An 18,483-nucleotide genomic window follows, 5' to 3' on the forward strand; every position below is an offset into this window, starting at 1 on the left:
GTAATAAACCATGTGTTCTCTAGTACATCTGGCTCTTCTGTTAGTGCGTGAGAATAATACACTGTTAGTGTGTATGTGTGTTTATAACTTGTTAATTTGCAAGAAGGTATCATCTCAGGTCTGTCATTGTTTGGGACTTAATAGAACATAATATCCTTGGGTATTAATCAAACTATAAAACAAGAGCTTAGGGAGGTCCCGTCGTGGCTCAGTGGTAATGAAGCCAACCAGCATCCATGAGGAATTGGGTTCGACCCCTGGCCTCTCTCAGTGAGTTAAGGATCCAGCGTTGCGTGATCTGTGATGTAGGTCACAGATATGGCTCAGATCTTGTGGTGCCATGGCTGTGACATAGGCCAGGGGCTGCAGCTCCAATTCGACCCCTAGCCTGGGAACCTCCACATGCTATGGGTGTGGCCCTAAAAAGAACAAACCAAACCAAACAAACAAACAAAAAAACCAAAGCAAGAGCTTGATAATGAAGAAATTAGTTGGGGGCCTTCTTTGGGGGATATGCAGCCCTCTGCCCTGTTCCTACATCCTTGCCCTTGACTTCTACCTGCAAAGCGGGATTGTTGTCTTGGGGCTACAGCAGTGCCTGCAGCACATTCTCCGTCCTGAAGGCGTTTTCTACCTCCAGGAGAGGAGGAGGTATTTACACAAATATCTTTAAAAGAAAAGAGAAGGTGTTTCAGTGAGAGAAATATATACGAACCAAGAGAGACGAAGGAGGAGGTGGTTATTATTTTCACTCGTGTATGTTGTGAGCGGGGGAGAGCCTCACAGGAGTTCCCACGAAGGGAAACTTCCGTTATCTGTATCCATCATTTAGGTTAAGCCACGGAGGACAAGCTTCTTGAATTGGTGGGTAGCAGAGCAGCGTGTGATGGTCAGTAAACTGATTGGCAGCATCAAGATTCTGCAATGTTTCTACAAACCTGGTTAACAAGATGAAACCACACTGTTATAAATGTGGAGAGGTAAGTGGGTTATAACAGCAGCACTTACCCAGGAGAAACAACAAGAATTGCAGCCGATCACATAAAGGCAGCAGCAGTAAAATGAAATCCAAACCTTCCCTTGGTGCTCTTTCAAATCCCTCCATGTACCTGCTCATATTCGAGGCTCACCCAAACTCTGTGAGGCTCCATCGGGCAGGTCTTACTATTTCCACTCATCAGAACGCAGGCTGTAGTCTCAGAAGCCTAAGTGACGTGACCGAGGTTGTGCAGCCATAAAGTACAGCGAGCACCATTTTTGACCACACTGGTTGAAGAAGGACTTCGCAATTGAGGAATTTCAGCAATAGTCAGAATTCTGTGGTCCGTTTCAGACACAACACTTCACGAAGGATGTTGACAATAGGGGGTCCTCCTTCCAGTGCAGGTCGTCGGGATGGTGAAGGGTCTGAACATCACAGCAGAGACGGGATGTTTGGAGAAACTTCTCCAGGAACAGAAACGGCATAGAACCACTGTCTGCAAATATCCGGGGAGCCAGGACATGGGAGGACTTTAGACGCCTCTGGGAAGCTTCATGGGGCAGACCCCACACCCCTGTGTGACAGCGACAGCAGGAAGATTTCAGATTATTATAAAGGAGAGCAGTCTGTCACTCAGAAACAGGAAAGATGAGCTCCCAAGAAGGCGAAGCCGCCGCCCCAGGACTGATTATAGCCAAGGCAGAGACCAGCCACAGATCAGTTGTTGAAAGAATTCCTTTGTAAAAGTAAAAAGTTCATGGCTTCTCAGATCTCTTCCAACTCTAAGATTCTATTACTTAAATAAAAAATCTACAGTACCAGGAAATTCACACCCCAACAATAGATCTTCAAAATATGCTTAGACATTAAAGACCATGCTGACACCATGAGTTAGCACCATCTTCATCTGGATCATAAAGACATCATAAACACTCATAAGGCCACTCGCATATCATGCTTTTTGCTTTTTGCTCGTCCTCCTGTCCTTCCATGAACGAGCAAAGGGCTTGAATTATGACCCCAGAGAAGGTAAGGGATGACTGAAGGTGATACGGCACGTAAAAACAGGGAAATCAGAGCCCGAAGCCCAGGCTCCTCTTAGATGCACTGAGATCTCAGCAACGATATTAGTTTTTTAAAAGAGGCCACCATATGGAATATGCACCACTTTAAGCGCTTTACATCTGTGATGCCATCTAAGCCTCATAAAAACCCTATCAGGTGAGAACTATTACATCCCCACTTGACAAGTGAGGAGACTCAGAGGCACAGAGGTTAAGTCAGTGGCCTAAGCTAACAGGTATGATGTAGCAGGGCTGGATTTCAGACCAGGACAGTATGAGGACGAAACCTGTGCGCTCAACCGCTGGGCTTTGTTTTCCTTCTAAACCCCTTTTATTTGTGACCAAGAAGGAGGCAGTTTCTATATTTGTATGTTACAGCTTCTGTGGAAGATGTTAACAAAAGCTGGAGTTTCCGCTGTGGCTCAGCAAGTTAAGAACCCAACATAGTGTCTGTGAGGACGCAGGTTCGATCCCTGGCCCCACTCAGTGGGTTAAGGATCCGGGGTAGCTGTGAGCTGTGGGGTAGGTCTCAGCTGCAGCTCAGATCCTGTGTTGCTGTGGCTGTGGTGTGGGCTGCAGCTGTCACTCCAATGGGACCCCTAGGCTGGGAACCTCCATATGCCACAGGTATGGCCATCAAAAGAAAATAGCAAGAACAAAACAAAGAAACCAAAAAATCAAATTTGGAAGCCATGAGAGCTGCGAAGACTCTACCTTAGGAGGTGTCTTCCTGCCTGGTTCAGCCCATCCCTGCAGATATGAAGTATGGCTGCAAAAGCTTCTTCTCACAGATGGGATGATGGAAGTTCACTGAGCAAGCTGCAAACTTGAGACTCAGCGGTTCTGATGATCAGACTGTACTGAAACTGCACTGCCAAGTTTCAGGCAAACACCACGGAGGAGGGGCGGCCCATCTAAGCATGGATGGCAGAATCCACATTTGACCTTTCACTGGAGTGGGAGAAAGACAGACCCGAAATAATGGGTACCACAGATAACTGTTTATTCCTTTCCAGCACAACAAGCAAATAAACTGCCACTGGTGCCTCAAAACTTCATACAGGGTAATATTCCTTTAATGGAATGCTTTTAGAGAAGAGTCATAAAAATAAATTGAAAAGTGCTTTCTGCTGGCTACAGCTGGCATAAGCAGCATCTGAGCAAACAGGATAACACAAGGCTTAAGTTAGCATCGCCATTTTTATTCCTCACCCGCGACAGGTCTTATAATAGTATAAATTCACTTAAAAACAGACTTTCCCCCCATCACTACCCCTCCTTCTCTCCGCCGCCGTGCACCATAGCCTTCCGTGTTCGTTCGCAACAGCATAATTACAGGTCTTTTCATGATTTAGGTTTGAAACCAATTAGCTGATACTGCAAGCCTTTCAAATGCCAGCTTCCCTCTCTTGGCACTCCCTGTTCTGCTGGGATTTACCTGAGTGCTTGTAAAAGGCAAATGTTTTGTGAGGCGCAGAAAAATCGGGTCTGTTTGTGGCTGGGCTCCCCCTCCCTCTCTTCCCTTGTTCTCCTCTGCCCCTGCATCTTTGGGGCACCTGGTCTCTAAAATTGCCACAGTATGAAATACACACTGAATATTCATGCCGGGTGCCCACGCTGCTTCTGAGAACAGGTAGTTGTGTCATAAAGCTGCCAGTTGCTTCCTCCTGGCATTGCCTTTCCTACGGGTGGAGCTGTGACCCGGGGTGCTCTGCTGCCATTTTGGAGCCTGGTAGCCACTGGCAGGAGGGGCAAGGGTTCAAGAACTCAGACAGCCTGGCCTCCTCCGCAACCACTGCCCCTAACACCTTCCACCCCACAGTCATTGTCTGGTAAGGCTACAGTGTTGGCCTTGACGTCAGGTATTCCGCGAAGATCTATGGAATCGTCCAACAAGCATGAATTGTATAAAGCCCCATGTACCGCTGGAGGATTCACGGGTAAATAAAATCAGGTTCCTGCCCTCAATGTGCTTTTAACTGGATGTAGGAAGACTCGACTTACTCGCATAAAAGGAGAACTTAGAATACAAAGCAGGGTGTGTTAAGTGCCATATGGAGCAGGCAAAAGTTCAAAGAAAGATTTTTCACGGGGTCCTGAGCAATCAGAGTCTCTAGGCATCTACTTGGTAGCAAGCACTCTGCGAGTTTTGTTCAATCCTTATATGATACTTCAAGATACATGTATAATTGTATATGTTAAATATAAAAATGTTTTCCTTGGCTCACAAAATTAAATAACTTGTCCAAGTCAAAGGATCTCAAAATTAGGAAGTTAACAAAAATTAAAATTGTGATTTCTGGCCTGACTCCAAAGCCTTTACCACTATCTCATGTTTCCTCCCTACAGGTCAGCAGAGAAGAAGTTTAGCTGGCCTTCCTCTGGCAGTTGTGGGGTGGTTGCACAGGAAAGTCTAAGAATATTTGAGTTGAGTTCCCTGGTGGCTGAGTGGGTTAAGGATCTAGCATTGTCCCTGCTGTGGCTCTGGTTGCTGCTGTGGTATGGATTTGACCCCTGGCCCCACAACTTCTGCATGCTGCAGACAAGGCCAAAAAAAAAAGAATATTTGACTATTTGAGAAAAGGTAAGTGGACTAATTTGGATAGAAGAGGGATTAAGAAGATCAGAACATACTGAAATATTAAGCCAGAAAGGGATTTACAGAGTCAGCCCCAGATATACTATTAAATTAACAGTCCAACAATATATTGGGATATTACACAGCCATTAAAATAATTTTTGGAAACCAAGTAGAATTAGGAAAAATGCTAACATGATGATGTTATAAGTAAATAGAAGAAGAAGCAGATAAAACAGAATACAAAGTACTTTCTGGTGGCAACTATGGGAAAACAAGTATCGATGGTGTTTTCACATAAAAAAATTTTAGTCAAAATTGTTTAAGAGGGAAGAAATAAGTCCATCCCCTGGGCATAAGCATGACTATATTTACACTTTTCCAGACAGATGGTTTTCTTTCCTCTTCTAACAGATTTTCATGGAGAGAAATCTGATGCCCTCCCTCTGTTATTTTAGTGCCTTGTAACCCCATTTCCCCGGGGTCTAGCCTCTTCCCCCTACTCATGCAATTTCACCCCACAGTTGGTTTCTGTCTCTGTGAGCTAATCACTAGCTTAAAATGTTGAACATACTTTGGGGTCCAGAGATAGGGAAAGTCTGTCCCCCCCCCATCTTCTTTTTGCATCCTGCTTACCAGTTCTGATGATATCTTGATATAATTGAGGAAGCAGAAGGAGGAAAAGTGCTGATTAACACAACAAAAACAAAAAACAGAAAACTAAGCATCATGATTCACCAAGCCTATTATTTTCCTTTCTTCTGCTTCTCTTTCACGTTATTCATCATGATTCCACTTACTCTGCCAATATCATTCATATCTCGTCATTTGAAAAGCTCCCATATTCTAGAATCTCCACCTCTCTTTTGCTATTTGCCAGTAGTAGTGTCACAGACCTTACCTTTCAGATGTGGTTTGTCTCATCACCTTACCTCCTCCCACCCGTCCTCAACCTAGAAGAGCATGACCCTTGATGCAGTTAAATAAGTCCCATCCCATTTCCTTTTGTGTGTTAATATGAATAAGTTCTATTAAGAGAGTTCTTTGCCTGCTCTATCTTATTTTCTGCTCCCTGGAAGATACCCAGAGCCATCATGCCTGGTCACTGCTTAGGTGGGCAAATGAAAACATAGCCTTGATTGAAAAAGGTTATATGAGAGGACATGAAAAGACTAGCAGAGATGGGTGGATAGATAGATAGATAGATAGATAAGAGAGAGAGAGAGAGATAGAGAGAGAGAGAGAGAGAGAGATGAGAGAGAGAGATACAAGCCAGAGTCAGGTAAGCAGAAACAGCAATGCTATGAAACAAAGTCAACAATCAAACCCATTGGTAAGTACCCAGACCTGTGACAGCCAAGTGGGAAGGGCAAAGCCAGAGGCAAGCTCAAGAATCAGCTCTTAGATTCTCAAAGAAGAGAACATCGAAACCTATGTAAGGAGTGGCTGGATTATTTGGGCGTGCCACATTTTGCTGGGGCCCCCTTGCAAGGTCCATGATCGCCCCCTGCCCTTATCTTACCAGGAGACACCCAGAACCTGGTACCCGACCTTCACCCAGGGGAAGCTCTGATACTGGCAGCCGCCATCTACCTTTCCAGGATGCCGCTTTATTCCCTCTTCTCCTGCCCCCACCTTCTGCCTGCCTACAGGACACTTGAAAGCTCCCTGTGTCTGGAGTGCAAGGCTCTACCTTCTCTATCCGACAGTCACTCACGAGGCTCATTCTTTGTCACTCTGTCCCCAGTAACCCTTGGCAATTTGTAACTCCGTCGTCAAGGCTCCCATAGCGTTTTGTAGAGACTTCTGTCAGAGAGTTTATCAGCATGTTATAATTGCTTGTCTAAATGTCTCTCTCCCCTTCTGTACATGGAGTTCCTTAAAGACTGACTGCTTCCCTTTTCTTGCTCATCTCTGGATCCTCATGCCTAGCACTTTGCTTGGCATACCACAGGTAGTCTGTATGTTTCCTAGATGAGTGAATCAAATATAACTTATTCCATATTTGCTTATCACTTCATTCTCCTCTAGGATCTTACAAATCAAGAGAGGCAATCTCCTAAAACAAACAATATGACACCTAATGGATGTAACTATCACAGTTAATGGCCAGCCAATGGCCTCAGCCGGGAAAAATAATTAGCATGCTCAGAAACTGTGTTTCTGTTTGGGTCTTTATTCCCAGCGCTGCCCATCAGGGTAAGAACTCTGTTTCCGGGAGCACATGCAAATATATTTTCAGAGACTAGTTCTGGAGAGTACAGGGCAAGATCGTGAAATTCATACGCACCTGGGAAATTCAGATGTGATCTCAACAACAAGAGCTGTAATCAAGGGAGAAACCCTTGCTTAAGCAAATAATGTGCCTTGGGAGTAAAAGGCCGAACATGAGGCTCTTCACCCACGGGGACTTCAGTTGGCATTTTGCCTTCATTCTGCATAGACCATGCCGAACGGATCAAAGAACAGCGTGTTTACATTATGCCCACTACCCGTAGAAGTGGTCTTCCAATCAGAGGCACAACTGGCGGGGTGGGAATAAGGGAGAGAGAGACAGAGCAGCTAAAATTAAGAGGCAGTGTCATCCGAGGGCACAGCCGTCCGACCCAAACTCTCCCCAGGTGAGGGTGACATGGATGGTGGTGAATTCGGTCTTATCTCTGCAGTTCTGAGGATGATCGGACATCAGATTTTGTGCTGTTAGAGACACAATCCCCAACCTGGGAGCGATGGGGAGAAGTTGATGCAGAATAATATACTTGTGCTAGATAAACAATAGCCAGCCAACTGTACAGCACAGCAACATAGAATGTCAGGGGTGGAATCAGATAAATTGCAAATAACAATGGAGAAACAACTGAACCTTGAGGACTCTCAGCAGATAAAACAGATGAAGTAGATAAAGACTCGTCGATGGAGAGGAGGGGGAAGCCCTCCTGGCAGAAAAGTGGACCTATCAGAGGGGTGATGGAGCCTGAGCCTCTCGATAAAAGGCTGCAGTCTACTTTCCAAAAGTCTGAGAACATAATAGCAAGACATAACAAAGTAGCACGGTGGCAGTGTCACTTGTGATAAACAGATAATGTGTTACTCTGTACAGCCCGGGGGCCCCTTTCCAGAGGAGGGCAGACGTCCACGTTCTGCACTTATCAACCTGTGCAATCGAGAAGAGGAGATGGAGGGAGTTCTCATCATGGCTCAGTGGTTAACGAACCCGACTAAGAACCATGAGGTGCGGGTTTGATCCCTGGCCTCGCTCAGTGGGTTAAGGATCCAGTGCTGCCATGAGCTGTGGTATAGGTTGCAGATACGGCTCAGATCCTGTGTTGCTGTGAGCTGTGGTGTAGACTGGCAGCTACAGCTCCGATTGGACCCCTAGCCTGGGAACCGCCATATGCCTCGGGTGCAGCCCTTAAAAAAAAAAAAAAAAAAGAAGAGGAGATGGAGTGCAAAGAGCAGAGTGTCTGCACTGAGAGGGGCCTTAGCAATTCCTTAGACCCGCCTCCCTTTGCACGCCACCACACTTCTTTGGTTTTCTTCCCACTTCCCTGGGCATTTCTTCTCAACTCCTTTTCTGGTCTCTGTTTCTCTGTCCCTCTTCTCAGTGTGGGAATGACAGCCCCCGGTCCCTTTCTCTATCCACACTAAGTGATCCCCTCTAGGTCCCCAGGTTGAGATATCTGCATGCTGATGGCTTCCACATCTGAATTGCCAGTCTTGCCTTTTCTTCCAGCTGCGCTCCCAGCTTGTACACGAAACTGCATGCTCGGCATCACCAATTGAATGGCTTCCAGGCATAGTCCAAATGGAGTTCTTGATTCTGCTTTTTCTACCCAAATCTGTCCCTTCTTGGTTGCCTCCATCTAAATAAATGTTACCTCAATCTACCCATCTGCTCAAGCCAAAAACCTAGGCACCATCTTCCGTTCCTTTTTTTTTTCTCTCCCTCTCTTTTTCTCTCTTTCACCAACTATATCCTATCTATTGACAAGCCATGCCAATCAATTTGTTAGAGACCAATGGACGTATCCATTCTACTTCTACTACTACTCCCCCAATTCAAATCACCATCCAGGTTCGATGAGAGGAGCTTCCCAGCTGGCCCTGGCTTCTAGTCTTTTCCTCAAAGTTCATTTTCACATAGCAGCCAAAGTGATCTTTTAAATATATTTTTTAGGAATTCTCTTGGGGCACGGCAGGTTAAAGATCCAACATTGCCACTGCAGGGGCTCAAGTCCCCGTTGTGGTACAGATTCGAATCCTGCCCCTGGGACTTTGACATGCTTCCAAAAAAAAAAAAAAAGACTTTTTCAAATGATAGAAATTGAATAAATATTTGTTAAATGATGAATGGTATAGAAAAATTGGGTGGGCAGAGCTTCAGGGGAGTGATAATCCTGTGTGAAGGTAGCTTTGACCCAGCAAACTCTTTCCATTGCCTCATGGCCCGCTGAGCAGGCAGTATTTCTGTGCTGCAATATCTCCATCCCTTCTTAGGGGCTACTTGGACTGTACATCTGGCTGCCAATTAAAAAAAACAAATAGGGAGTTCCCGTCGTGGCGCAGTGGTTAACGAATCCGACTAGGAACCATGAGGTTGCGGGTTCGGGCCCTGCCCTTGCTCAGTGGGTTAACGATCCGGCGTTGCCGTGAGCTGTGGTGTAGGTTGCAGACGCGGCTCGGATCCTGCATTGCTGTGGCTCTGGCGTAGGCTGGTGGCCACAGCTCTGATTGGACCCCTAGCCTGGGAACCTCCGTATGCCGTGGGAGCGGCCCAAAGAAATAGCAAAAAAACCAAAAAAATAAAATAAAATAAAACAAAAAAATTTTTAAACAAATAGCAAAAACATTCTTTCCCGTCCTCTCTCCTCCGACACTTTTGGAACATTATATCCAAATTGTCTTATGAAGGTTGCCCCAAATCTGGACTCTAGAAATCACATGGGTGGGCAACACAGTTCTCACACTTCTTTTGGATCTTGAAGGTTATGCAGTTGGAGCTGCAGGAGTTGTGAGTCTCTTAGCTTCAGAGAAAGCAGAGGCAATTCTGCATCTGGGGGATGGTCTCATTGCCATGAACCACCCCCTCAAATCTGAGCATATAGGTCAGTGTTTATGTCCACAGTTGCATTAAACCCATTAAGCTAGGGCTGGGGGGAGGGAGGGAAGGCTGTGGGTTGGCTCGTGAGTGCTAGAACGAGGGCCCCAACGTGCCCCGAGTCTCTGGATTCTGGATAATGGAATGATGTGCCCTGCCCAAAGCGCCAGCACATGCATTATGTCATTATTCTGCCCAATAATGCTAGAGAGGGAGGCATTAACATGTCCATTTTGCAAAAAGAGCAAACTGAGGCTTACGGGGCAAAGTACGCCGCACATTACAGAACGTGTTTTATGACAGATCCTGGGTGTGTGGTGCAGAGATACGTCACATCAGCCCCCTGGATGAGGCTAAGGAAAAGCATTTTAGCGAGGTTTCCTGCTACTTCTTAGAAACCAAGGGAAGCTCCTCCCTGTCTCGGAAGCCCCTTGCCAGGCCCTCTCGCCCCTAGCCTCAGGGAGTGCCAGCGGGGTTCCTCCATCCTGAGGGTGTCTGTCTTCTGACTTTCCTAGTGGGTCTGCTGAGTGGCTCGATGCCTCTTGTCCTCCCTGGGGCTGTCCCTCTGGGTCTGTGGATCAGGCGTCCTGGCTGTAGGGACAGCCCCACAGTCACACCCCCCAGACCCGCCCCGGGGGGAGCACTGCTGATTAGACTGTGGGCTCTTCTCACCCACAATCCAATCTCAGGCCGGAGGCACTGTCAGCCAGCCCCTCCGTCATCCTCGGCTCTCTCCGCTGTGTGTTAGCGTGCAGACAGAAGAAAATGACAGTTTTCATCATTTCCTGCTAAATGATTCAGTGCTGATTCAGCCCGTTTCAACTCCACAGCAATGCGAGGAGGAACAGGGGGAGGGGAGCCAGAATAGAAGAGCAAATGCTTATCAACCATTTTGAGGTATTGTTGCCGGTGGGCCCTTTCTTTCCCCTCGCTCAGAAAAGTCCTTGTTACCCTTCCAAGGACATACAGCTGCTCGGGAAGCAGCCTCCCCAGGTCCGTCCCTTTATGTTTCTGACTTACTTCCCCTTCAAGGGCTTCTTCCTTTTTGGAAAGATGCCCCTACTTCTGATGCCCCAGCAGCCGTGGGAACTGCCTGTTGGGGTGAAAATCAATCTGCAGAGCAGAAATGCGGTAACTCTGCCCCAGAACTGAGCCATGACCTTGGGTAGATCAGTCCCCATCTCGGAACCTCACATCCTCTCTACAGAACAGAGATAAACCCTCTTCAAAGGTACGGGAAATGCGTTACAAACTATAGCATCTTGGGGAAAGCAAACTACGTTTTGGGTTTTCTCTCCTCAAATTCTCAATTTACTTGCACTGCAGGGTCTCTCTCGATGAGAGTGGGAGGGCAGGGTGGTCCGGCAGGGGTTGTGGGGCCTGAAAGACACCCAGGAGAGAGTCATGCTCCGGGGAGGACTTGGGGGAGGAAAGATCCTTTGGGCATCTTCTTTCAGGCCGAGGGCAGAGAGAAGGGCCCCTCACCCAGTGTTTAGTGCTTTGTCCCGTCTGAATACCCTTCACCACCCAATACAGCACAGGCTTCCCTCCAGCCCCGCCCCAAGCTCCCTCTACTGCTTTATTCAATCCAATTCTGCCTTTAAGAGATAATCCCCATTTAGTTAATGCCTTCCAGATCACCTAATTCACTCCAAAATGGATGTATTCCTTCTCTGTGCTACCCACTTCAACTTTTGATTTAATATGAATAATGAGGCTGTACAAATAAATACATCAGTTTCCTTCTGAGGAGCAGGAGTTGCTTTGTCCCAACATCAAAGCAGAAGAGTGATTCCATGGCATATCCATTGTGGCACAGCAGAAACAAACCTGACCAGGATCCATGAGGATATGGGTTCGACCCCTGGCCTCACTCACTGGGTGGCGGATCCGGCGATGTCGTGAGCTGTGGTGTAGGTCACAGATGAGGCTTGCATCCCATTTTGCTGGGGCTGTGGTGTAGACTTGCAGCTACACCTGATTTGACCCCTAGCCTGGGAACTTTTTTCGGTGCAGCCCTAAAAAAGGCCAAAAAAAAGAGTGATTCCATGGTGGGACTTGCCCTTCTTCCCTCAGTGCTTCCATGGAAGCTGTTCTTCTTGCCTGGGGTTTTGCATTTGTCTTTCTCCCCCAACCTCTCCTCTTTCCCATCTCTGAGAAACTCCCACTGACCTTCTAAGTCAGTCTTGCAGTCACCTCCTCCACACAGTCTGTGCTCATGCTGTCACACCAGCCGCCTGTGTCACAGTCCGCAGCACCTGCCCTTCGCCATGACCAGTGGCACACCTGTAACCGCTGTCCACTCCCCATTTGCCCCACTAGGGGCAAGTCCACGGGAGCAGAGTTCCCACCCATGTGTTGACTCTCATGTCCCCAGGGCCTGGCCCTTTGCCTAGCACACCGTAGGGGGCTAATAAAGAAATGCTGAATGAGGGAGTTCCCGTCGTGGCGCAGTGGTTGGTGAATCCGACTGGGAACCATGAGGTTGCGGGTTCGGTCCCTGCCCTTGCTCAGTGGGTGAACGATCCGGCCTTGCCGTGAGCTGTGGTGTAGGTTGCAGACGCGGCTCGGATCCCGCGTTGCTGTGGCTCTGGTGTAGGCCGGTGGCTACAGCTCTGATTCAACCCCTGGCCTGGGAACCTCCACATGCCGCAGGAGCGGCCCAAGAAATAGCAACAACAACAACAACAACAATAACAACAACAACAACAACAAAAAGACAAAAAAAAAAAAAGAAATGCTGAATGAATAAATGATGGTGGCCAGGGAGGTATATTTCGGCACTAATTCAAAATGGACAGGACCTCAGACAGGTGCCGCGACCGAAGCCTGGAGTCCCTGTGCAGTTTCCTCACAAAGAGAGATGGCTGGCTTCCCCACGGACAGAAGCAGATGCTGAGACACCTGTTCCTCCCAAGGCCATCGATTCTCCCCTTAGGTAACTCTTCTGGCCAGTTGTTTCTCATCCCAAGCTGAGCCCGCAAGAACTGCTCCCTCCTACCTGCAGGTGAGGTTACAGTTGCATCCAGCACTGATGGGAACTGAACTGTCCCACTTGGGATTTCTTGATTTCTTTCCGAAGTCACTGGTGTGGTCCTGCTGCCTCCTGTTTCCATCCCACTGCCTGGTGTCAGATTTTCCATTGATCAGATGGAGATTTTTCCTTAGGACTGCCTGACCTTGACCCCCAGATGCTCTCCCTGGACACCACCATGCACCCCTCCCTGGGCCCTCCCCACCGCTCCACACCCAGACACAAGTGCCCGAACATGGCGCCCTGGATGCTCTCTTCTCTGGAAGGTGAGCTGGGACATTAGACAGAATGAGAGGAATTTTCTCTGGTGAAAGGTACACACAGGTCCCGGTGTGCCTTCTGGAGCCATAGGTCCCACCACGAGGGAGGGGGCGTCTCCTCCAGTGACCTTCTTTCCCCACGCTCCCCAGCCTGAGACTCTCCGTCTTCTCCAAGATCAGCTGCCTCAGTCCTTCTGTCGCTTCTCATGTGGCATGGTTTCCAAAGCTTCCACAGCCCCAGCCATCCTAGACAGGATGCGCCTTAACTAGAACCCCTGCCCCCAAATCTGCCCCTCGCCAGATCCGCCTGAGTCCCTGGAGTCGCAGATAGGTCTCAGGGTTTCATTTATACCCACGGAACTCTAAGAAGGGTCCCCGTCACTCTCAGATCATTATTCTTTCTCACAGCGGAATACGTTCTGTTCAGCAAGGCAGAAATTGCCCTGGGGAAGGACTGGGTTATATACAATATGCTCTTATATTTAAAAAATGAGAAAGAAAATGAAAAACAAAAACAAAAACAACCCACAACTTCTCCCTTTCTGCGCTGCTAAGATAAACATCCTTTCCCCCAGTTACGCAGCTCGAGCTGAGGGTGAATTCTTCTCTCCTACAGAAATCCCTTCTGAAAAAGAGGCATTTAACATTTTCAAGCTGTCTCTGAAGCCGAGATTAAATTACATTCTGTTTTGAAGGAATCGAAAACACACTTGTTAATATAATAAATGCCTTCCGTTAGTTCTAGAATTTGTCTTTGTTAGGCACATAATTCAAGAATTATCTATCATGGTAAAAAAAAAAAATTGAGCCATCTGGGTCGGTGCTAATATCTGTGAGCAATAAGTCTTCGATTTCTTTCATACTTCATTACTGGCGATGCACAGAGAGCAATCATTCCAAAATCAGAGCTTGTTTTCCATTGTCAGACTATTGTTCATCAGGATTTATGAAGCAACAAAAAGGCCTTTCCTTGATTTTCATAAGTTAAGCTAACAGTCCGGTGATGACAACCCCATTAAAACTCAGCAAGTTGGATGTTTAAGCTATGGAGTTTTAGACTCTGTATCTATCATTTTTACAAAGCGACTTTCCTCCAACTTTCCATAGAATCGTTTTTCAATACAAAGGACAGGGGAAAAAAATGCTTATTTACCATATATTTGTTAAGCCACATACATTTGCAATGCATCTTACCTGACAGTGTAGAAGGGATATAAAGCATCATCAAACTGACCAATTTTGATGATATAGAGAGAAGGGTTGGTAGGCAAATAGCGTTCTCTTCTGAATGGACTCTGCCACACTGCTTTTTCATGCACTCTCCCTGGAGACGGAGAGCAGGGAGCCACAGTTCACTGATAGCTGGGGCCAGAAGCACACTTTCCTCTGGAAAATAGCAGGCCTGCCCATCTATGGGTTATTGGGGCTCCAGCCTGCAAATGTGCAGCCTGCATACTGTGTGTTGTGTGTTTTCTTGTGACTTGGGCTGCTGGAAACTTTTAGTGCCAGCTGGGACTCTGGGAATCAGTGTGGGAAAGGAATCTCTGTCAAGAAGAAGAGATTTCTTGGGTTTCAACTCTTGCATTTAAGAGGTTCATTTGTGAGAAGTCGTTTCTTCCTCAGGGCTGCCTTTTGGATGTACAGCAAAAGAGTTATCCAGGGCAGAAAGAATTTTTTTTTTTTTTTTTTTTTTAGAAAGGGATCTCCTGTCATTTAAGAGTCAAATAGAAACCTCCCAGGTCAGTTTCATCTTAAATCAGCTTACAGCTTGCTGGTGGCCATGACCTTCGCAGCAGGGACCCGAGAGACATATACAGAGGACACTGAAAACAGAGAGGGAGCTTGAAGAAATTTTATTTTGAGAAGTGAACTTCTCAGCGACTTCACTGTAAACCTGCCAAATTGGAGAGGTGGCTTGAGTTCCCGAGAGCCCCACACGGGCTTGTGTCTGGGCACCTTCCATCATCTTGCTCTTCTGGAAAAGGGGGAGGAAGACAGAGGCTAACTTTTGCATGTGTGTGTGTATTGTATCCTACACACTGTACTAGGCATGTTTATACACGTGATCTGTGATTTTCAAAGGTACCCGGTCTGCTGTTTTCCCAAAAAGAGCTCTCATGCATCCAGAGCTACAAATTCCAGCTGTGATGGGGAGACCTGGAAAAAATGTGTGCCCAATTGTGTTTCATGATCTGCCCCCCAGGAGCGACGGATGCGAAGCCGGCAAAAGCACAATCACTTTGATCGATGACTGGCTCCTCCAGGCTCTGTTTCTAAGAAACTCAAAGTCTTCCTGTGGGATTGCCTAAGATTCCAGAAAGCCTGGGCTTTGTTTTTCTCCACCATCATTGTGGCGGAGGTCAGATGCCATCTTCTGTGTGACTAACTCCCTTTCCTGAAATGAAAACCAGTAGAAACAGCCTCCAAATACAATTGGCATGAACCAGTTGGTCGTTGAATTCCCCTGCCCACCAATCTGTGCTTCTTGCACTCTCAGCCTGGTGGGTTAGGCTGCAACGTTAATTCCCAGTTGTTCTATCATTACCCTTTATCAGGCTTCCTTTGGGGTGCCCAGTGGAATAATGGAACACAGACTCCTTTTTTTTTTATGAAACTGCTCTGTAATAAAATAATTTTTAAAATGATAGATTAGATCTTAAAATATATGAACAGCTTATGTTATCGCTTACTTGGGAGACTTCACCCCTCCTGTATGGTTCTGACTCTGTTTCTGATTAAATAAAAAAAAAATGCTGTTGTGAGCGTTTGGCTTCTGATTTTTCCATGATTCTTATTTGTAAGCACTTTTGTGCTGGTACCTCCTTATAATTTACTAAGTGCTTTGCTCTTAAAGAGCACTTAGCAGAAAGAGGTGCAGGAAAATTACATCTGGCAATTACGCCAGTAAATTTGACTCCAGGATTCTGGCTGTATAGGTCATTCTTTGCTTCAGGTTTCCTGTCCCTGTCACTTGCAACAGGTTGCCTGTGGGCTGCTCCTGATCAAGTTGAGGGAGGCATGGGGTGACTGCCTGCTGTTAGGCTGTCATTTAGGGCTCTGATGGCCCTGGGAATACATTAGTGAGACTCATTCAAGAGCCAGAACAAAGATAGCACAGCTAAGGCAAAACCCAAGAAGCCTACATTCCAAGGAGTCTTGTGGTCTTAGTTTCTTGTGGCGCCAGCTAACTCAGCCCTCAAAAAAAGAATGTGGCCAGTTCTTGTTTTTTTCCTCTGCTTGAGAGGAGGTGCCAGTAATCTTGCCGATGACCTGCTGCTCCTCGCCCTTGCCCAACCATTTCCCATGCCATTTGCCTGGAACAACCACATATTGTATCACCAAACTCTGGTACTTTTGAGAGTGAAAGGGGGAGCTCTTAAGAACCCACAAGGCAAATCTGAGGTTACCAAATATTCCTGGGAAAACTGGGGATGCATGGACACTGTCTCCTAACAAGAAATGAGATATAAAGTAAGGCTGAAGAAAGAGTGGTTTGAGTCATCAGCTCCGGGTCCATTCCTCCATGCTGCCTTTTCCAAAGCGTTGGTGGTTTCATCCTTCTTGATGTTGGGGAGACAGAAGACATTCGATAGCATGCGTTCTTCGTCTTCCGAGGAGTTAGCATGGAAAAGCATCAAAGTGCATGGGTGCTGAAGCCAGACAGTCTGTATTTAAATCTTAGCTTCCACTTACTAGCTGGGTGACCTTGGGAAAATTACTTGCTTTTTTGTGCTTCAGTTACTGAGTAAGTGAAGAAGAGAGAACCCAGGAGGATTATAGAAATGGAAACACATCTACCTGGAAATGAGTGGCAAGAGGAAAGGAGGTGCCCTCCTAACAAGGGTTAGCATTTATTAAACACCTGCCAACACCAGACTCTACATGATACCTTTCACCTTAACAACAACTAACTCTGCAAGGTGCTCTGCTCACCTTGGTTATGTCCAGCTGGCAGATGTGAAAACAAAAGCTTGGCGATATTAAATATATTGCCGGAAGTCATACAACTAGCAAGAATTAGAATCCCAAGCAACCTATCTCAGACTCTAAAGTCTGCATTTCTTCCAGAAGGCAACCTCTCTCAACAGGAGTATGCAGCTAGAAGTATGGGTATTCTGCTTCAGCGAGACCCCTAGTCAAACTTGACTAATCGGCTGTGCTCACTCCCTAGAGAAGTTGACCCCAACCTGGAAGCTCCTCTGGCCAAAGATTTTTTGCTTCCTTAAGACTTCGGTGTCATCACAGCGTAACCAGGAGATGAGTTACTTAACCCCTCCTCTCTTTGGTTTTACTAACTATAAAATGAGGCTACTACTCACGCCCACCCCATGGGGCTTTCGTGAACATTCATTAAGCGATTACACGCGGAGTCCTTAGCACGGTGCCCGGCACATCGGAAGAGCACCGCTATCCGTTGTCCGTATCGTGCTCCCAGCCAGAGGCGGGCAGCAGAGGGCTGGAGAGACAGGAGTCTCCTCACTGAGTTGGGAGGAACTTGGGAAACATCGGGATTCTTCTGCCAAACGAGAACGCGGTGGGCAGGGCAAACAGAAAGATGCTCCTTTCCTGCCCTCAAAAAGAACTTTCTGGCTCACGGGTCATTTTCCCTTTCACGTACATGGTAGCCAGCAATTCGTCCACATCCCGCATCACTGAAACCCAGGCCTGTGGTTTCCACCCTTGCCTGCCGACCGCTCCTACTCTCCTGTCCCCGTAGCAGCAAGGGCGGCAAGCATGAGAACCCTGCCGCCCCCCGGGCTGCTCTGTGACGACCTGGAAAGAGCAAACCAGAGCAGAGCGGTCAAACTGCCAGGCGCACACCCGGAGGACAGGTTTCTCCTCTGGGAAATGAGGAGCTCGGACCCACGCCGTGATCTCCAAGGCCTCTCCAGCTCCGACATTCGACGGGTCTGTGATTGGGAGGCACCCCTGGATTACCGGGGCTCAGCCGCTTGCATAGCTCATGCAGAATGGACTAGAGGGAAGCAATTGGTGGGAATTAACGTCTCGAATCCTGAGCACTGCAGTGTGACCTTGCTGCTTATCGGGAAGCCGTAGGTCATGCTTTGCCAGAGTCTTAAACATCAATCTCATCCATAGACCTCATTCAGCGGCCTGGAGAGTAGACGCCTCTCATTCCAGAAGAGCACACAGAGGGGAGTGGAGGGAGGACAATGGAATATCTTAATACCCGCAAACAGCTGTTGGAGTCAAATTGCCTTGTTCAGCTTTCCTTTGCAGCCGTGCTGTTGGATCTCCCTGCCGTTGGGTTGGGAACTGTGAAAATATTTAAACTTGCAAAACTACACAGTGGATGTGGTTTTTCCATCCCCCGGCTTTGAGGAGGCACTAAACCTACTGGAAAACTATGATAACCGGGGACCGTGGACTGAGTCTTCAAGGTCCTAGAAACAAATGAAGGTCCTAGGCTTCGCCGGTTCAGCCTGTGGAGTGCAAACATGAGAAC

The sequence above is a fragment of the Phacochoerus africanus genome, chromosome 11, assembly GCF_016906955.1.
Source record: "Phacochoerus africanus isolate WHEZ1 chromosome 11, ROS_Pafr_v1, whole genome shotgun sequence".
Taxonomy (NCBI): domain Eukaryota; kingdom Metazoa; phylum Chordata; class Mammalia; order Artiodactyla; family Suidae; genus Phacochoerus; species Phacochoerus africanus.